Below are 22,597 nucleotides of genomic sequence, written 5' to 3'. Positions count from 1 at the left end.
GCATTCAGCATTGCCAAAGAAATAGCAAAGGGAACTCGGAAACAGACTGAATAATTAGGGCTTGTGACACAAGTGTGTACACACTACATAGAAAAATTCATCCACATGATTCTAAAATATTTAAATATTTTTTTCCAACCATTCAGTTTGTGCCTTCTGGGTTAATTGGTGAGCTTGTTAGAACAGAATTAAAAAGTTCTTGGCACTTTATATGAATTTGGAATAAATAAGTATTGGACTATCTTTGTCCTATGGAGTAATTGCACCCAGCATGCTACTAATGTTACAGTGATTGGCCATTTCTGTAGATTTCTTTCATTTTATAGAATACAGTACTACCAAATCACTAGCAAACTGCCTCATTTTTAACGTTTATTTTAAACTCTGTGTGTAATCCAGTTATACAAGTGTCCGTTAACTGATTTTGGGAGAAACAGACTTCATGAAGTGAAGGATTCCCCACCCACCCCAATTCTTATATATGTATATGTGCCTATGAAACATAGCAAATGTTTTGCATAAGGAAGAAAGAAGAAATAACATATACACATATAAAGCTATGATAAAATATTAATACACATCTCACATCTCATAATACACATACACATTGTGCATTTTAAGAATAATTGTGTAAACAGAAACTAACACAATTTAAAGTTCAACGTAACATCTTCCTGTATATTTGAATGCAAACTTCTTATATATTTTCAGTTCTTTACAAATGAAAAAAAAGTAAATATTAGATACAAAAATTTAGACATCCTTCTAACAAGTACAAGTGCACTAGAGTGCCTTCCGTTCCCTGTCCTATTGCTCTCCTGTATCTCCTATACCTTTCCTCTATTCCTATATCTCTTCTTCTATTCTTTCATTGATATGTACTATTCCTATATCTTCTTTTCTATTATTTCTTAGATACATTTTACTATGAGTATCTCCTCTATAACCTTCATCATGTATTTTACTATGTGTATATTGATATATACCCACTAAAACCCTCATTGTGTATTGGACAAAATAAACAAACAAATAAATAAATAAAACCATTCCCTTTGGGCAGAAACAATAGCTTCCAAACAGTTTTCCCCAAGCAGCTAAGAATTTTTTTATTCTTTTGGATTTTTTCTCACTCTTCCTTGCAGAAATCTTCTAGCTCAAAAATATTTTAAGTCCTCATTTATGCCTTGATGTTTGAAACAACCATTAATTTCAGTAATAAGTCTGAGGACTGTAAAGGCATTTCCATACACAAATTTGTATTCTAACAAAGGAGCAATTAACAAGCATGTTGATCTAGATCCAACATATGAATATGTAAGAAACCAGACCATTCAAACAACCAATCAATGAGAATGAATGAGTTGCTCAGAATTTAAATCAAGCTACAAATAAACAATCACACAACTAACTGACCAAACTGGCGCACAAGACATTTATAAGCTAAGGAGAATAGGACAAGAAAATCCTGATGATATTACCTAGTCTGGTAACAAAATGTTCAGAAACTAAATTGAAACAAGCTTGGAGAGCAAACTGTAAAGACATTTCTAAAATCTTTACACTTTCTTGTAAATCTTTTTGATTTGTAAGGATATCTTGAATTGTGGTCTTGCGAAAATGTCCAGCCCTTTTTTTGTTATCTTCAATTTCTTTCACTGACTGTTGGGAGATTATTTTCTACAACATGTTGATATTTAGTAGAATATGTTCTTCCTTTCCTGTAACCAATATTTCCTATGTCATTGGCACACCTCCCCAAAACATAACAAAGCCATAAAGGATGAATTGTTCTTTTCCTCAAATGCTTCATTCTGTTTCTCCAAATGCATCTTGAAAGGTAGTAGAAAGTTTGATTCTAAACTTCGTTTTAAAATGTTGCAGGACATCACACTGTTGTTTTGTATACTTGATTAAATGACTTTCATAAAGAGTTTACAGAAAATACTTCCTTCTGAGAACTCTCTCATGAAGATCAACTTTTTGTACAAGTAATGCAATAGATTCTGCATTTGCTTATATGTCCATCCCCCCCGGATAGTATATAATGAAAGATTGTGGCGTTTGATTATGACAGGCTTAATAAGTTAGAAATATCATGGGAGATACTTTACTTGCAAGAGATGTCGAGGAAACATTTTGATGGGGAGATGATTGATTGAACTGATAAAGTGGATTTCTTTATAGTTCCAAAGGAGATATATTTTCTTCTCCAGTAAGCAGAGGCGTAGATGCCTTACTTAAAGAATACTGATTATAAAGACTCCCAAAGGCCTTTGATCAGTATTAAGTTAGATTGAGTCAAGTCAAATTATTCCAAAATCACTGATCACTGGTAGTTGAGCAGCATATTATTATTATTATTATTATTATTATTATTATTATTATTATTATTATTATTATTATCAACAACAATAACAACAACAAAAGAACAAAATAAAATAATAAAAATAACTAATAAGTCATCATCTGGCTGACTGTGTGACAAATCATAATTAGCATCTTTAAATGATATCTGCCTTTCCCAGATCTTGGGTAAACACAAAAGGTGGATAATCTAGTCTAAATGTTTGTCTAATGGTGATAATAATATTGTTCCAGATTCTTGGGGAAGACTTAATATGTAGATTAAAATGCCAGATCCAGTCTAAATATCTAGCTGACTGTGTGACTAGCCACAAAACTGGAAAGCAGGATTGGAAACCAAACAGAGAATTCCAAAACGAAGGAGATAACCAGGAGAGTTGGATTCTAAGACAAAGTTATAAAGTTTAAATTAGAGAGATCCAGTATGGTTAAAGACTCTAGGATGCAGAGCAAAGTAAGAGATTGATACCGTTTCCTTATGGAGGCTTAGGGAAATTTACTGACAGTCTTCAGGCAAGAAAAAACTATCCATGTTCACAAGTACTATTATTCTCTTGAGTGAAATTTTATGCCCACATCTAGTACTATGCTTTTGGTCTGGACTTTATATCATTTGAATATCCTGGAACTGTGAAATGTTATAGCTTCTTTTCTGATTGTGTTTAAACTGGTGGATGTGTAAATATTTGGATCTTGAACTTTGCTTTTAGAGGATACAGATCTTGAGCTCAGGTTTTCAAGTAGCTAGCTGTTTGCTCAGTAATCAATCTGAAATTCTCTGATGATAGTTTTTGGACCCGGGGCATGCAATAACAGAATATATTTTTTCAGATAAATAAGAGCTGCATTGCAAACCATTTAGTAAGATATTGCTTTTTCAGAAAATAGCATCAGGAAATAGGATGATTTACAAATAGATGCAAATAACATAACTTATTGCACTTTATTGTATGACTACCACATAGTTCTGCTAATATCATCACACACAATTCCATAAAGTTGTTTTTTTTCCTGAAACATAAGTAATGTGAATATTTTGTTACCTACTATATCCTATGGCATATATGCCAGAGGTGGCATGCAGTGCCTTCTCTGTTGGCATGCGCGCCATTGCCCCAGGTCAGATCTCTGTGGTGTTTCTTTCATAAGCTTCTGTTTCCCTGCAAATGATGAAACAGAAGCTCACGAAATAAAAAGATCTTACCTCTTGCCACACTGCCGGTGTTGGGATGCCCCGCGTCCCATCAGCCAACTGGTGTTTGGATCTCTGCTGCATTTAATGGTTGTTTTAATGTAGTATTAATTAACTAATTAATTAATGTATGCAAATGTATCAGGAATTAATTAATTAATTGGATTCATATTATTGTTTTGTTTTTGTATATGCTGTGAGCCGCCCCGAGTCCTCAGAGAGAGGCGGCATACAAATCCAATAAAATAAAATAAAATAAAATTAAATAAATAAATAAATAAATAAATAAATAAAAGGTTCACTATCACTATCCTAAAGTAATTTTACTATCTAACTCTTAGGTTCTACCATAGTATCAAACAATCTGATTTTACATAATCTACAAATTGCTGAGGGAATACTGTATTTTGTTTTTAAATTCATAACTGGATTATTTTCAAGTTGTGATTAATTAGAAAGTTGTTGGATCTATAAGTCAAAGAGCATTTTAAAATGCTGTGTATTTATTTTATTTTATTTTCTTTTTTGGTGGGGCTATAGGAAGGTGACTTAACTTTTACTATAAGATTTCATTACCTTGTTTAAGTAATGTTGATTTTAGTAATACAGAAAAAGAAATTCACTTGTTTTAGTCATTATTTTTAATCTAGGGTAATAGCAAACATTCATCCTGACACTTGTTTCGTGCAATTTTAATATCTCAGGGTTCTGTCATGTCTTTCTGTGCAAACTGTGTTATTTCATAGTCACCGACTTCAAGGTGTCATAGCAAGATTAAAAGCTATTCAGTAGCAATGATGACAGATTATGTTCTCTACCAAGGACAAACAAGAAAATATGTGGATTTAAATCCAATTCAGTGAAGCAAGGTATACATGTTTCATATTTACATATTTCTTGCAGTACATAGCCTTATAGAATGTATGCAATTGTATCAGGAAGAAGGGGGCTGGAAACATTCAGAAAGTAAAACATTGTTCCTGGTTCTTTTATGAAAGTTACAGTCAATAATTTACGAAGACCTAAAGAACAAATGTATCAATTGTACATGAACACAATTGGATGCCACTTTTCCTCATGTGTTGGCTGTGTGTGGCTTCTATTTTATTATCAGTTAAGACATCAGATTCTATTTTCATGTATACAGAATTGTTTTCATTTTTTTACTATCTTACTTAGCTATTTCAATTTTATTGATGGCAGCTGATTAGAATTGCTACTATTTTATGCATAAATATTTTAACAGATGTATCAAAATACTGAAACCAAATTTATTTTTTAGTTTGCAATTTATACACGTGGAGAAGGACATAGGTAACCTAGATCCCTGGTCAAGTACCTGTATAAATCTTAAGAATTATTGACAATTAATGTTAATATTTAATGATTATTAATAGTAATAATATAATGACCATTAAAAATAAAAAACTGTTTAGATGCTGGGGCATAGACCTTTTTCCAGGATAAGATCCTTTCCTTACAGTTCTGTCCATGCATTTCAATTTTTTAAAAAAACGCATTAACAAATTATTTCACAACACTATTTGAAATGTGTTTTAATATTTAAAAAAGATAAGTGCCATTTAGTATATTGTACTCCCTCTGCTGGTTGATAAACTGCAAATAAGTCATTCCAGTCTATTCTTCATAGAGTGATATTACAATATTAATATTTGAATAGTCAGATGGTCAAATACCCATGTAGAGACTACTTAAAAATCAAGATTCTTATAATTTCCCTGGTATAAATTCAGAAACTGTATGTGGACTTTAATCGATGTGACAGAAATTGCTCATTTGATAGTTGGGGTATGGCCTTTACCTAAACAGAAGTTGCTTTTGTGTTGGTGAACCTTTTTGGCACGGAGACAGGAGCGCGTGAACAGGAGTGCCAGAAGCCTGAAGAGAAGTTGCTCTGAGCATAGTGTGCCGAGAAGCTGAACTTCTGGTTTCTGTTGTGCACATGTGCAATGGTCACCTGGTCTTCCGCTTTCTGGTGCACATGAAGACCAGCTGGCCGGAACCAAGAATTCAGCTTCCTGGCACATGTGCGTGGAAGTGGAAACTGGAAGAACTGCTCTTCCAGTTTCTAGAGCTTCTGGGTGCACGCAGACCAGTTGGCTGGTACTTATGTGTGTGTCAGAATCTGGAAGAGCAATGGGCAATGGTTGGCGTGCTCTGAGTGATGGCTCTGTGTGCCACTTCAGGCACACATGCCATAGTAGGTTCTCCGTCATGGCCCTATACCATTTCAGACAAATCTCTTCTTAAACTTACATTGTTGGAGTACAGTGTTCCCTCGATTTTCGCGGGTTCGAACTTCGCGAAAAGTCTGTACCACGGTTTTCCAAAAATATTAATTAAAAAATACTTCGCGGGTTTTTCCCCTATACCACGTTTTTTCCCACCCAATGACGTCATATGTAATCACCAAACTTTCATCTGCCTTTAATAAATATTTTTTTAATAAACTTTAATAAATAAACATGGTGAGTAATCATCTGAGTGGTTGCTAAGGGAATGGAAAATTGCAATTTAGGGGTTTAAAGTGTTAAGGGAAGGCTTGTGATATTGTTCATAGCCAAAAATAGTGTATTTACTTCCACAACTCTACCGTGGAAATTCGACTTTCGCGGGCGGTCTCGGAACACATCCCCCGTGAAAAGCGAGGGAACACTGTATTCACAACTTCTGGAGGCAAACTGCTCCACTGGTTAATTGTTTGGTCAGGAAATTTATGCTTAATTCTAAATTGCCTTTCTCCTTGATTAGTTTCTATAGGTTGCTTCTTGTCCTGCCCTCAGGTGCTTTGGAGAATAGCCTGACTCCTTCTTTGTGGCAGCCCCTGTGATATTGGAACATTGCTATCATGTATCCCTAGTCCTTCTTTTCATTAAACTAGACATAGCCAGTTCCAGCAACTGTTCTTTATATGTTTTAGCCTTTCATAGGTCATGTAAAAGTGGTAGTGAGAAGAAGTGGGTGGTTTGGATCTAAGGGTTTACAGGTATGATTGAAATGAAAAGACTTGAAATCTGGTTATAATTGGCTTGTCTTTGGTGATATTTATGTATCTTATGGTAAAAATGTATGCTAAGAATAGGTGTGCATTTGCTGATTTACTTTAGTAGTATGTTTGCTCCATAGTGTGTTTATTGACCAATTGCTGATCATGTTGGGATTAGCATTAATCTGAATTGGTTTTGCAGCAACTAATTTCTTCTGTGCAATTCTGAAGATATATTCTCTTTGAAAAACCTACTTTTAATTCATTTATTTAAAATTCGGCAAGATTGTACATTGCTGATGAGAATATTACTACTCTAAGTATTGTTGAATTTTATCTCACAAAAATAATTTAAAAATGGCTTCTTCTAAAAATGTAATTTCAGTAGGAGTATAACTTGAACACACTGCATGGATTTTTATGAATTTATTCCTCCCTAAAATTGTACTTGAGTTGAACATTTATTATTGTTCTGGGGGAAAAAGTTACCCATGTTTTGACCACTATGTATAAGAGCCCCACTTTTTTCAATCCTACTTTAGGTGTACATGTTTGCATGAAAATTCAGAGCAGAACAGCCTGTTTCCAGAGTTCCAGTTTAAGCCTTCAAATGAAGTATCTATACCCTTAATTTTTGATACAACACTTGATTGCTTCTTACTTACTTCTGAAATATAAGAATGAAAGCTTATTTGGCTTAAGTAAACCTTGTGACTTCCTCTAACATGTACAGAGATTAATGCTTGATTCAGAGGAGACAATGGCTATTTCAGCAGTTACCTAAAATAGAGATTTTTTGGGGGTGCTTTTCATATAAAAAGGTAGAAAATAAGTAAACTCTGAGCAACTTACAACTGAAATATAAATAGTAAATAATATAAAAAATAAAAGTCATATAAGCCATACAAACATTTAAAAATCCATTCAAATCCATATAGTACAGTCAACTTGGGGAGCCTAGCAATTCAAGAACGATATTGCCACATTACTATCTGAATCCCAGGCCAGATGACAAAGTCACTTCTACAAGCCTTTGTAGAAAGCCATCAAATTTGCAACCTGTTTGATCTCAGTGGGTATGAGGCATTAATATTCAGTAATGCGGCTGCAGCAAACACCTACTTGTGGGTTCTACCAGATGACATTCTCTATTGGACAGAACCTGGAACGAATCTCTTCTACTGGATCTGCTGGGATGGGTAGATGCCATTGGGAAGAGAATATGACTTCAGTAACCGAGTTGTCAAAGCGTGGAACTCATTACTGGACTCCATAGTGTCATCCCCAAACCCCCAACACTTTACCCTTAGAGTATCTACGGTTGACCTATCCAGATTCCTAAGAGGTCAGTAAGGGGCAAGTACAAATGTACTAGAGTGCCTTCCGTCCCCTGTCCTATTGTTCTCCTATACCTTTCTTCTATTCCTATATCTCTTCTTCTATTCTTTCATTGATATGTTCTATTCCTATACCTTCTTTTCTATTATTTCTTAGATATATTTTACTATGAGTATCTCCTCTATAACCTTCATCATGTATTTTACTATGTGTATATAGATATATACCCACTAAAACCCTCATTGTGTATTGGACAAAATAAATAAATAAATCCTAAATTTCTCTTTGCTGCAATTTTACTAAAAAATTAAAGAGCAGTAACAAACTATGTCAGTAATTTCTGTACACATTGTCCTAGTCCACAAATACACAAGCTCAACTTATTTCCTTGTATAATTGTATTGTTACTAGGAACCCGACATATAACATAGCCAAAGAACTTACAGAAAAGAAAGGGGAAACAAATTCTATCAACTTCCCATTAAGATACTTCCAGAAAAATCAAAGACTCAAAAATCATGGTTAACATTATGGTTTAATTTGATATAACAGCACTTTTTGTGTCCATAGATCCATAATTAATGAAAGAATCTTTAGCTGTGGTACTACACAACACAGTCTAGTTAACTGAAATACTCAGAATCATGGACATTTTTAACCTCTGCTTCACCACCTATTATTTGCAGCCGCGCAAGCAGTCATGGGCTTGCCCAGACATGTGCATATCTCTCCAACACTTCGTGGCTTGCACTGGCTGCCAGTTGGTTTCCGGACTAAATTCAAAGTGTTGGTTATGACCTATAAAGCCCTACATGGCATGGGACCAGAATACTTCCGAGACCGCCTTCTGCCACATAAATCCGAGTGACTTGTCAAGTCCCACAGAGTTGGCCTTCTCCAGGTTCCATCAACTAGACAATGTTGTTTGGCGGGGCCTAGGGGGAGAGCCTTCTCTGTGGGGCCCCCGGCCCTCTGGAATCAGTTTCCTCTGGAGATTCATACTGTCCCCACCCTCCCCGCCTTCCCTAAGAGTCTGAAGGCTCATTTATGCCACCAGGTCTGGGGCCATTAGATCCCCCTGGCCAATGAATGTGTTGAGAGAATGTTTAATGAATGGAATGATTGTTTTTTATGCTCTTTTGGTGTTTTAGATTCTTAATTAATTAATTGGATTCAAGATATTGTATAATGTGAATTATATGTTGTGAGCCGCCCTGAGTCCTCGGAGAGGGGCGGCATAGAAATCCAAATAATAATAATAATAATAATAATAATAATAATAATAATAATAATAATAATAATAATAATAATTTTGATGGACAAATATACCAACAAATTAGAGAAGCATCTAAGGGTTCACTACTTTCTGGACTCATAGCGGAGACTGTAATGCAATATCTAGAAACTATAGCACTCTTATCATGTACAACTGAACGTATGGATCTGGTATGTAGATGACATGTTGTCATAATAAAAAGGAACAGCTTTTTTATCTTTGTTTTGTTAAGGGAAGACACATAAAACTAAAAGACACACGAAATGATTAACATTTTCAAAGTAATAACATTCATAAGAGAAGAAAGCAATAACACACTACCCTACCTTGATATCAGCAGAGGAAAGAGCAGCAAATTAGAAATGCAATTCTATTGGAAAAATAATCACACTAACCAAATACTCTGTTACCAAACTAACAACACAACCTCCCAGAAAAGGAGACAGGCAAGAACATTAGTCAACTGACTGTAAACATACCGCAGCAGCCCAGAACACCAGAAAAGGGAAACACTGCCTATCCAGTATCTTCCAACAAAATGCTTCTTTATTAAAAACTACCTGATCTTCTACAACTACTACATCACCATAGCATGCGAATCAACTGAAGTCCTTTCCTACCCAGATTATAATCCAACCATTGACATAATTCTCAATATTTTAAACCAGGTGAGATACATAATAGAACACCAGTGAGTTAGCACAAGATAAAGAGATCAGAAAATTAAATGATACTATATAGAAATGTTACATATTCTATAGGTTAGAACCATAGTTGAATCAAACAGTTTAACTCAGGATCTTATCTTTGACTCTGCATTGTGAAGATACCCAAACATGTTTACTTATTATGGTGTCCTAATTCAGAAAATCGCAATCCCTGCGCTGCAGCCCACCCCTCCTCATTCATGAGTAGCGGGTGCTAATGTGTGAAGCTCCATTTGTGTGAGTTTGTGCACTCACACGCAATCATCCTTTCTACCCCCATGCTGGTCCACCAAGCAATAAAAGTTGGGAGCAGCTGTCCTAATTCATTACATCACATAAATTTAAATATTCATCTATAAAACGATGGATGAGGATAGTGAAGAAGTTGTATCAAATACTAGCATTTTTCAGCATGTACCTGAATTGTGACAAGACTGGTGCATTCTTCATTTTAAAAACAAATATAGTGCACATAATGGATTCCACAATTAAAAAAAGCATCTCTTTGGTTGTCAAATGAACAATTACAAGATGTGGTCCTCCACTGATAGTCAGGGTACTGACTATGACAAAACGTAATAATTAATGGCAGATGAATAAGAAGTAGTTTATGCCAATCCTAATCCTCGTCAATGCTTTAAAGGTTCTAGCAGTTTGACAAAAGATTCAATGTGCAAATAAGGGTTTTTTTGTTGCAAGCATGACCGAAGGATGTCATTTCTTTTCTACTGTTGGATTCCATTTGAATTGGTATTTTGTTAGATAAAATGCATCCTCATTTCAATAATCAAAGAATTAAAAAAACTTTTTAGGAATCCAGCAGAGTTCAGTTGCAGTTTATCTGTCATTAAAGGAAATGAATGGCTTTGTCCTCTTGAAGACGGTTTGATGTTTATGCAAGTGAGGCAGACACAGAAAATTGTTAGCCTTTGTATCTCATGTGCGCTTTCAAGGGAAGGCTGTATCATATGAAATGTATCAGTCACACTAACATCACACAGCTCCTTTGCAGACTGTAGAGCTTTATGCTTGGTGGTCATGCACAGTTTTTCTTTGTCCTTTATGCAGCACTTACTAACATTTAAACAAAATATTATTATTCTCTCTTATGCACTTGTTAAGCTATGAGAAACTGCATAACTGACTTTTTATACTGTATAAAGGTGTCGATAGCTGACTATGGATTGAGTAAGGAACAGTTAAAGTAGCCCAAGGCAGCTTTTGATTGCTGTAGGTTGTTAAAAATTATTTAATTATTACTTTTCATGTGATTTTCCATGTGAAATGCATTTTACTTTTTTTCAAACTTGCTGAACCATTCTTTTATTGCTCTGCCTTGGCCTGAAGCAAAACAACTGACTGCCCCCACCCTCCTTGCCTTTCGTAAACAACTTAAAACCCACCTCTGCCGCCAGGCATGGGGGGATTGAGATCCTCTTTCCCCCTAGGCCTTTACAATTCTATGCATGGTATGTATGTATGTATGTTTGGTTTTTATATTAATTGATTTTTAATCATCAATACCAAATTACTATTGTACACTGTTTTATTGTCGCTGTTAGCCGCCCCGAGTCTCTGGAGAGGGGCGGCATACAAATCCAATAAATAAATAAATGTCAAGAAACTTTTGTTCTTGTAATTTGAACATTGGCAAATTACATTCTTCTTTATAAAATATAATTGCTTTGATTAATTTATTATCAGAGGCTATATTAAACAAGATATGGTATAATTAGAAGAATGTGAATAAAGGAAATATTTTTTTAATTTTGCTAAAAACACAACAGAATCAAAATAATCATCAGTTTTCTCTATAACTTGTCTTTTAGAGAACTTTCTCAGATTGATTATAGAAATAATTTTTTGTAGGCATGTTCTTGAATATAATAAGTCAATACTGTTATATAACTCCTCAGAGGAGAGTGGTTATTTTTAATTTAGCATCAAAAAGCTAATAATTGTTCCCGATTAGGATTTTAGAGAGCCAGTCAGATTCTTCACATAGATCTTGGAACATAATTATCTAATTCAGTATCCTTGAGTCCCAAAGTTCACATAAGAAGAAATTTATAATCTTCTTAATTACATCACACAGAAACTTCCTTCTCAAATATTGATGAATTTCAGAGGTTGCTTTGTAATATAACATTAGAGAAAAGTCCCATTTGGAATACTGTATATAGAAGTCGGTCTGAAGCCTAGCAGTAATGGCAAACATTTTTTGCAAAAAGGACACACATGATAGCATGTGTGTGCCCACACCCATACTGCAATGTACTCCATACAAGTGTGCAACCCCCCCCCCCATGCACGCACATAGGGCTCACTGAAACCTCCAGAGCCTGTGGATGGCAAAAAAAGGACTCCATCTGATTTTTGGCCTTTGGAGGGTAGAGGAGAGGAGGTTGTTTTTTCCTTCCGCAGGCTTCAGGAAAGCCTCTGGAGTCTGTGGATGGCCAATAGCCCAACCAGAAGTTTGAAAATGAACTTCCAGTTGGGCTGTTGGGTCATTTTTCACAGTCTCCAGGCTTCAGGAAAGCCTCCTGAAGCCTGGGGAGGGTGAAAACTGGCCCAACCGGAAGTTCATTTCTGAACTTCTGGTTGGGCTGATGGGTCCATTTTTTGCCATCCACAGGCTCCAGAGGCTTTCCTGAAGCCTGGGGAGGAAAAAACAACCTCCTCTCCTGAAGCTTGGGGAAGGAGAAAACTATCTCTCCGCCCTCCAGAAGGCTGAAAATCAGCTGACATGGCAATGCCCCGAGTACCCTCAGATTTGGTGCCATGGGTTCACCATTACAGCTCTATAGCATTCGTTTTACAAGTGGTAGGTTTATGCCTACAATAATGTGAAATACTTAGTTTCTTCCCATCCCTTCTAATCATTTTCCCTTTTTTCTTCTAATATTTGAAAAACTATATGATCCAGTATGTAGATCTATAGCAGGAAAAGGAGAATATGAAATTACTTGTACTTCTTGACTTCCAACCAAAATGAAGTCTGCTCATCATGGTCCTAAATTGTGATTTTCATAAAATCAGTCATCCATGTGAGCTACTTGATTTTATGACCAATTTTTGCAATGGTTGTTAAGTGAATGCTATGGCTGTAAAGTGACCACTGCGGTCATTCAATGAATGCTGCAGTTGTTAAGCAAACCAATAGTTCGCAACGGGCTGGTTTTGCCAGTAACCAAAAATAAATGCTAGTTTTCAGCAAAACTACCGTAAAATACAGTCATGTGATTGCAGAGTGCTGAAAACAGCTGTAAATGTTAGCTGGTTGCTGAGCACCCCACATATGGTCATGTGACTGTGTGGGCAATTATTGTATGTTTCGGCCAGCCAGGAAGGATGTCTTCGTGACGTCAAAGCTCCACCCATGGAATTCCCTATTGGGATTCCCCACCTCCGTTTGAGCCTCCCGACTGGCCTGACAGCTCCGTGCCTCTTTTGCAAAGCTGACAGCCGGGCGGCGGGGCTTCTCAGCGCCCTCCTGAACCCGAATGCCGAACCCGAACTTTTGCCAAACTTCCGGCTTTGGCATTCGGGAGAACGCGGAGAAGCCCCCCGGCTGTTTCAAAAGGCGACAGCTGGGCGGCGGGGCTTCTCGGCAGTCTCCCGAACGCCGAACCCAGAAGTTCGGCAAAAGTTTGGGTTTGGCGTTCGGGTTCGGGTTTTGAAGCCCCCCGGCTGCTTCAAAAGGGGACAGCCGGGCGGCGGCATCCAGCAGAGCGCCATTTTTGCCGGGGTTTATTTCTTGCACACATTAATTGATTTTACATTGTTTCCTAAGGGAAACATTGTTTCGTCTTACGAACCTTTCGCCTTACGAACCTCCTCCAGGAACCAATTAAGTTCGTAAGATGAGGTATTACTGTATTTGTATGTTGTTCCTTGAAATTTCCTTGGAAAGAACAATTTGTGGCACTTTTATGCTAACTATACAGTATGTACAATTATGGTATGGGCAGTGGTGGGTTCTTACTGGTGTGGCCTGGTGTGCTGCTCCAGTAGCAGCCCATCAATTGTGCAGTTCTGGTACAATGGTTCCGGTCTCTCTTTGCCAGATCATGCGTGCCGCCATAATTTTTAAAAACAATTTTCTGTGATTTTCAGCTCTCTGAGCATGTGCAGAAGGAAAATTACCCTACTGCGCATGCACAGAAGTAAAATCATGCTAGGTGCATGCACAAAATGGCACGATGTGCAAGCAGCGCACCAATAGGAAAAGGTAAGGAACCCTCCCCTGGGTAAGGGAAAATTAGTCTCCTGCCCTGTCGCTGGTATCCTTGGGATTTTGTAACGGAGAATCTCCTGTGGTATCTATGCACTACACCACTGAGGTCACAATCATGAAGAGCAGAGAAAGATTATTATACATGCAGAAGAACTTTCCTTTACAGATCCTTAATTAAGAGAAGGGCAAGGATCGATTGGAGGTAATAGGGCCAACTTTTATGTGCTCTCTCTTTCTTTGCTAGCCTTGTTGCAACTCCTAAAAGGCACTTCTTATGTATACTAGTTGTGTTACTCTTATTTTTAGCCATTACACTAACAATAAATAAGATATTTGTCTTTTGATTTCTCTGATTTGCTAAACAAGGCAAACAGATTTGCAATAATGAAACTACCCCCCTTTTTTTGCAGGCTGCTGATCAGTAGGGTAAATGATTGAGGAAAGATATTTTTTTCCGACGCACACCCTGTTCCAATCTGATAAATAGAATAAATATTTAATCTGTTTAAAGAATGCATCTCTCTAAAATATAATCCATCTGTGGAAACTCTCTGCACCAGAGTGTTTGCTTCTGGTGTTTCTTGATCCGGACTTCAGATTCTTGGAAGATAGTGCGCATTAGGTAGAGAAATATCATCTGGAATGCTTCCATTGAGTGGATGTGTTTTAAGCCAAAACCCTTTAGTGCGTTTGAAGGTTTTGTCCCAAATAAGCATTAGAATCATTTATTTCTTGAGTTGAAACACTATGAGATTTCTGCAGCAGGATTATGCATTTTGGAAATACGAGAATTTTGTCCCAAAGGTGCTTTTTCAAAAGGCAACTGGACTTTTGTTTTTGCTTGAAAATGTTTTGCTTCTCATCTAGGAAGCTTCTTCAGTTCTGACTGAATGCTGGAGAATGGAAGGACTTATATTCCTTGCAGTCATATAAATATAAATCCTTCCATTCTTCACCATTCAGTGAGAACCGAAGAAGCTTCCTGGTTAAGAAACAAAATGTCTTCAAAAATCCAATTGGCTTTTGAAAAAGCACCTTTGGGACAACCATGACCTGAATGTCTGAGAATCTCCATAGACATGAGAATGTTGCATTTGATATTGAGATGTAGCATTTTGATTAAGTAAACTTTTTTTTAGCCTATAGTAATTTTTATTGATTTTTGGAACTTTTGAGAAGAGGGCTGAACAGAGGGAATTCATTTTTCTTCACTTCCTCATAAGCCACTGTACTACTAATATTTTTAATAGAGACATAATTGGGGTAAATTAATTTGTGACTTTAGCATTCAGCCACTGGGAAGATAGGCTAGCCTGCTAGTTGACATTCTGATCTGTAGTTAGATCATACTGTAAAAGACAGAGACTTTTGCTTCATTGCACAAAACAAAACTCAGATTCCCCCAAGGAGCTGCCTTTCACTTCAACATTCTGCAAAAAAGACAATGTTTAAGGGGGGAAAGAAAAGAAAGAGAAAAAAGGAACAAGGAAGTCTTATCAACAGACAAAACAAAGCCCAAATCACCAACCATTCTCTGTACTGCAGTGATTGCTGAATATTATTTATTTTATTTTTAAAATTTATTTGCTGCCTATCTCGTTATAGGGCTACTTCTAAGCCAGTGGAAAATAAGCAGCATGGCTGAATAAACAGATTTTATTTGCAATTCTCTCTATGTGATTTTTGCCTATTATTAATATTCTTTGAGTATTTGCTCATTCTCCCCTTAAACTCATTTTTTATCACACACAAACTAACTTCAATGATTCATAAAGGGAATTTCTCATTAAAACTGTCTAACTTTCAAGCTCATACTGTTGCTTCAGGACTGGCACAAGTTTTGTTAAAGTCTACATTGCCTGATTTGGGCAAAAAAAATCCAAACAATTTTTCTTTTGTAATTTCATCCAGCTGGGCTGAAAGCGTGTGTCCTAGTCAGTGATGGCGAACCTTTTTTTGGCTCGTGTGCCAAAAAGATGTCTGCTCGTGTGATAGAATGCATATCCATAATGCAATGCCCTCCCCCCCACATGTGCACAACCCCCTGCACTGCCCCATACATGCCCACAAACCTCACTGAAGCCTCTGTACTTCTGGTAGGCCTGTTGGGCCGTTTTTTGCCATCCCAGGATTCAGGAGATTTCCTGAAGCTCGGGGAGAGCAAAAACAGCTGAAAAGAAGGTTGAAAATCACATGCGTGCTGGAATTCACATAGGGCAGTGTCTCATGTGCCCTCAGATATGGCTCCGCGTGCTGCCTGTGGCACCCATACCAAAGGTTCACTATCACTGTCCATGTCAAGGGTGAGGAACTATGGACCTTTTATGATTTGTGGACTTTAACTCCCAGAATTTTGGGAGTTGAATTCTTCAAGTCAAAATGGGCCATAGATCCTAGGCGAAGATCTCCATTAGACAAATCTGTATTAAGACATTAAGCCTGACTGGAGGAAAAACTAGATATTCAATTCCTTCAGGAAGCAGGCAATCAGGCCATCTGGATCTCAGAGGTATGTTGGTAGGTAGACTCAGTGACAGGGAAGGCATGTTTCTTGAGTCCCACCAGATGATGTTGCGTAAGAGACATGATCCACAACAAGCCAATTTTGCAATAGCTTATCAAACAAGCAGAGTTAATTACAGGCAGGTGTTTCTGAAATTACCTGGCCTTGTGTCATCAAGTCATTTATAGATAAATAACTAGCACTTTGAATTGCCGCAGCAAGCTCCCAGCAACCAGTGCAGTTTGTAAAGTAATAATGTAACGTGGGCATACAAGGTGCAACTGCATTCTCAACCTTGGGTACTCTTGAAATGGTTTTAGGGCACCCCGATATAGAGTGGTTTACAGAGTCAGTATATTGTCCCCAACAATCTGGATCTTCATTTTACTGACCTTGGAAGGATGGAAGACTGAGTTAACCTTGAGATGGTGAGGATTGAACTCTAGCAGTCAGTAGCATTAGCCTGCAATATTGCATTCTAACCATTGTGCCACCATGGACTGTGCCACCATAATCCAGGCAAGAGGTGATCAAGGCACCAGTGACCAGAAGAAGGCCTCTGGATCCATAAATTGGTGCCTTTGGTGCAAAGGTAATTTTCAAGTAGGAATCTTGAGTCTAATTTGCACATTGGGGTTGTCTGGGATAGTGCAATCCCATCTAGAACTAAGTATGGAAATTCTGCAGATTAAGACAACCCCCAGCCTTTTGTTTTGCTAGGATTGAGTCTAAACCTATTGTTTTCCATCTAGATCCCCACATAGAATTAACATAATGTTTTATATATTGCATAAGGCAGAAAAAATAAATAACAGAAAAGTGCTGGATGACTAATGCTTATGCAACTAATGCTTACATATTATTTAGAGCTGAATAATTAAGATATATATTAAGATTTATTATTGGGGATATATTTTATGAATCATTAAATCTATCCCTAATAAATTTGCTTCATGTTTAAGTCCTTAGTAAAGATTACCAGTTGTAAATGTGCTCAGGCCAGATTAGGCTACCAGGCTGGCAGTACAAATGCTTCAACTGCAATCCCACAACACTTTGAGTTATGGTTTGAAGAAAGATCATGGCATCCAGCCTTCTCAATTCCTGGCAAATAGATGGGGAAGAAATGGAGATAGTGACAGATTTTATTTGGGCTCCAAGATCACCACAGTTGGGGACTGCAGCCAAGAAATTTAAAAGACACTTGCTCCTGGGGAAGAAAGCTATGGCAAATCTAGACAGCATGCTGAAAAGCAGAGATATCACCCTGCCAACAAAAGCTCGTGTGGTCAAGGCTTTCCCAGTTGCATGGTTTTCCCAGTTGCAATGTATGGCTGTGAAAGTTGGACCATAAGAAAGGCTGAGTGCCAAAGAATTGAGGCCTTTGAACTATGGTGCTGGAGAAGACTCCTATGAGGTGAAAAAGCAATTCAGTCCTAGAGTAAGGTGACCAGACGTCCTGCTTTCGGCGGAACAGTCCTTCTTTTTCATAATTTATCTCGCGTCCCGCGTCATTTAAAAAATGTCCCGATTCTCTCTCTCTCTCTCATGCTCACGGCCAATAGAAGGATTGAGTGGAGCCAGGCACCGTTTCTCCCCACTCGACAGCTGCAGTGCCTGATTCGCCCCTCCCCCCCAGGAGGAAGCCTATCCAGGTGCTTCTAGGAGAGGCGAGGAGCAACAGCAGCTGCAGAGACTCTTGGAAGGAATTGTGGATTCGTAGAGGTGATCCTTGTTGGAGAAGCATGGAATTTAACCCTGTGGAATAAGTGGCTCCTCCGCTACAGGATACCAGGGTGGGGGCTTCAGGGGAAGAGAAAAAGGCAAATGGCAGTGAAATCTATTACACTCTGACTGGCTCCACAGAGAGAAAAAAAGAGAGAGGAAGATAGGAATGAGAGAGAGAGAAAGAGAGGGAAGGAGGGAGAGAGAGAGAAAGAAAGAAAGGAAGGAAGAGAGAAAAAGGAAGGAAGAGAAAGAAAGAGAAAGAAAGAGAGAAAGAGGGAGAGAGAGAAAGGGAGGGAGAGGGAGAGGGAGAGAGAGAAAGGGAGGGAGAGGGAGAGGGAGAGAGAGAAATGGAGAGGAAGGAAGGGAGAGAAGGAGAAATAGGGAGGAAGAAAGAGAAAAAGAGAGGGAGAAAAAGAAAGAAAGAGAGAAAGAAAGAAAGGAAGGAAGAAAGAGAAAGAGGGAGAGAAAGAGAAATAGAAAGGGAAGGAGGAAGAGAGAAAAAAGAGGAAGGAAGAGAGAAAGAGAAAGAAAGAAAGAAAGGGAGAGAGAGAAAGAGAAAAATAAAAAGGGAGGGAGGAAGAGAGAGAAAGTTAGAGGGAGGGAAGGAGGGAGAGAGAGAAAGTGGAAGGAAGAAAGAGAAAGAAAGAGGGAGGGAGAGAACGGGAGGAAGAAAGAGAGAGAAAGAGAGGGAGGGAGGGAAGGAGGGAAGGAGGGGGAGAGAGAGAAAGGAAGGAAGGTAGAGAGAAAAAAATAAAGGGAAGGAGGAAGAGAGAGAAAAAGAGAGCGAGAGGTAGAGAAGGAGGGAGAGAGAGAGAGAAAGAGGGAGGAAGGGAGAGAGAGAAAGAAAGGGAGAGAGATTTTAAAAAAAGAATTTTTTTTTTGCTCCATATAGAACAAACCTTTAACCAACCCTCCCTCCCCCCGGTCAATGTTAAAATCTATCACTTTATCCTAGAGGGGATAAACCCTGATTGTTCTTTAGAACAGCGTTTCCCAACCGCGAGACACAGCCAGGTGTGCCGTGGAGCTCCTAGGGAAGCTCCAGCTGGGCAGGGCGCTGCCGGTGCCAGGGCGGGCTTTCCCGAAATGGACGGAGAATGCCCTCTCTCGCAGCCCCCTGGCTGGGAGTGCTTTCGCTGCGAGAGAGGGCTTTCTCCGTCCGTTTCGGGAATGCCCGCCCCCCCTCTCTCTCGCGCGCCGCTCCCCTTTTTTCTCAGCCCTCCCTGGCTTCGCTTCTCAATCCCTCCCTCCTTCCGTCTTTCCTTCCCTTCAGCCGTTCTGTCTGGGGATCTCCCGCTCTTCCCATCCCCGCCTCCCAGGCTTTGCCTTCACCACCCCCACCCCCTTTTTGGTTGGCAAGGAGTCCTTTGCCGCATCCTGCAGTTTGCACTCGGCTCGAGGCCGCTTTCCCTGGCTGCTCTCTTTCTTTCTCTCTCTCTCTCCCGTGACCCGGGGGAAGGAAAAAACAAACAAACAAAAACTTCTTGCAATGGGCCCGCGTGCGCGCTCGTGCCCGCGCTTGTCCCTTCAGCAGCGAGGGAGGGAAGTCAGAGGGCGAGGGAGCGAGCGAGCGCTCTTGTCCTCGGTGCCCTCTGCAGCCTGCCTTCCTTCTTCTTTGCCGCCGCTGAGGGATGGAGAGAAGGATAGAAAGGAAAGAGGGAGGGAGATATAGAAAGGAAAGAGGGAGGGAGGAAAGAGGGAGGGAGAGATAGAAAGAAAGGAAAGAGGGAGGGAGGAAAGAGGGAGGGAGAGATACAATGGAAAGAGGGAGGGAGAGATAGAAAGAAAATAGATAGAAAGGAAAGAGGGAGGGAGGAAAGAGGGAGGGAGAGATAGAAAGGAAAGAGGGAGGGAGAGATACAATGGAAAGAGGGAGGGAGGAAAGAGGGAGGGAGAAATAGAGTGAAATGGAGGAAGAGATATTTTTTTTGTCCAAACTTTTCTTTAGCCCCCCCCCCGCCCCCCGTCCCCCTGTTCAGTGTTCCCCAGGATTTTGAAAATATGAATAATGTGCCACGGCTCAAAAAAGGTTGGGAAACACTGCTTTAGAAGACCAGATCCTGAAGATGAAACTCAAATACTTTGGCCACCTAATGAGAAGGAAGGACTCACTGGAGAAGTGCCTAATCCTGGGAAAGAAGAAGGGGACAACAGAGAATGGGTGGCTGAATGGAGTCATTGAAACAGTTGGCCTGAAATGAACTCCAGAGCAGGGCTGGGTTGTGGATTCTCTTGCTGCCAGTTCGCTCCGGGACACGTTGTGCAGGGGCACATAGTTTGTGCATGCATGCACAGTACTTTTAAAAAGCTTCTGTGCATGCGCAGAAGCAAAAAACAAGATGGATGCGCCTATGGCTCCACCGAGAGAATCAGCTCAGGGGCGTGGCAGGCCTAGACAGGCTGCTGGTTCCAGTGACACAGGCCGCCAAGTTACTATCGGTTCTATAGAATCAGTCCAAACTGGGGGGTACCCACCTCTGCTCTAGAGGATGGGAGAGGATTGGAAGGCCTGGAGGAACATTGTCCATAGGGTCATGATGGGTCGGACATGACTTCGCAACTAACAACAACAACAAAGCAAGCCAGAGACAGTGGTACCTGGCTTCATAATGAATGCTCAACCATAATGCCTGCCTTTTGATTTAAAATTATTATAGTTGATATTTGATGTGAACCAGATATAGGGTTAGAGTCAAGCCAATATAACTTCAATGTACCATAATTAAAATCTTGGTTTACTGAAGTTAATACACCAGTTAGTAGATGAACAAATAATTGTGGTTTGTTTTATCTCTTTCTGATTTGTCCTCTTTTCCTTTCCTACTTCAGTGAGCTAGTTAGAGACTAGGATGGGCCACAAAATTAAACCAGATGTAAAATAGAAAATTAGAAACAATCAATAATCCACATAAATCATAAGTCACAATTGATATTAAAAATATTCATGGCTCTAAACAAGCTATGGTTTATACACTGAGCACAATATAGATCCAAATGTATAAATACAAATCAAGTAAATCTGTGTTTTATTTTACTAACTTAATGATTACCAAGTAATTCTCTGAATTACTGATTTAAGTAGCAAAGTAGCATATAAACAGCATAACTAAAATAAAACTAGACATAGGTGCAAACTTTTATTTTATTTTGATATTTTTAATTTTCAACATATATTAAACTTCTAGTTTATGAAACATAAAGAGATGCTCCTCTGAGTTCTTTCAATGCCTATTTCAATATATAATCAAACAACAAATGACCATTTCTTCAATATTTAATTACAAGTCACATGTTCATTTTCAGACATAGACATCCATTAATCTAGCTAAGTTGTCCAATTAGCCTCAAAATTGATCCATAATATTTAAGCTTTTAATAGGTTTTTGGCAAAAAATATGTTTTGATGCAGTTTTGAATTTTAAAGGTCGTTTTATTGTCTGTATGATAGTTTAAAAATGTATTCCTTAAACAATGTGATACAAAGGGCAGGAAAGAAGTAAATAGTAATGAAAAAAGATCAAAGACTTGATATAAAGGAAGAAAATATAGCAAAAATCTTATTCATAACAATGCCATTTAGCGAACAAAAATATTTTCATGTCTTTCTATACTTGCAATCTTTTTTCTTTCTGCTACATCTCTATACAGTTGTACAGTTACCCTATGGTAATACAGGAGGCCAATACATTTTATAAATAAAATAAATAAAATTGCCTTTTGGTCTTTAAATTTTTCACTTTTTTTATCTTGAGGAATTCCATCCAAGAACAATGTTTATTCTTTCTACTTCTCTTAATCGAATCATTCCTTCTTCATAATTTAATATTTTATTCACAATTCATTCTCTCTATATAAGCAAACCACCTGAACATACTGTACAGTACTCCATTCGTCCATCTAAGTATTTTTGACTTTTAGCCGTTACTTCACACCCTTCTTAAGTATCATTCTTAGTTCAAGTTGAAAGTAAATATCATAAAAAACAATAAAATCAAAACATAATGTATTATCTCAAGAATCCACTCAATTTTAGGGCTTACTAGAAAATGTTGGATAAACACTAAAGTAGAATTAAACAATTCTGCTCTCAGTTCAAGAATTGACAGCAAATCATCCTTCAGTTATAAAATTGGGGAACACATTTTTAACAAAATTCTAAATATTCATTTGTTTCACCAAACCATAGAGTAGGATTATTATGACTGTTTCTTTGCATGATAAGTTAGTTCTATTGCTTCTGAATAT

The 22,597-nt window shown here is 38.3% G+C and overlaps 1 protein-coding gene across 3 annotated transcripts in view; it reads left to right on the top strand.

The window, feature by feature from the left end:
• PDE10A (phosphodiesterase 10A) overlaps positions 1 to 22,597 on the top strand; it is a 331,061-nt gene that overhangs the window by 165,540 nt on the left and 142,924 nt on the right. The gene's annotated exons all lie outside the window — the stretch shown is intronic.

Source organism: Erythrolamprus reginae, chromosome 1 (assembly GCF_031021105.1).
Source record: "Erythrolamprus reginae isolate rEryReg1 chromosome 1, rEryReg1.hap1, whole genome shotgun sequence".
Lineage (NCBI taxonomy): Eukaryota > Metazoa > Chordata > Lepidosauria > Squamata > Dipsadidae > Erythrolamprus > Erythrolamprus reginae.
The sequence above is the reverse complement of the archived record's forward strand: the minus strand, read 5'-3'. Positions and strand labels throughout refer to the sequence as shown.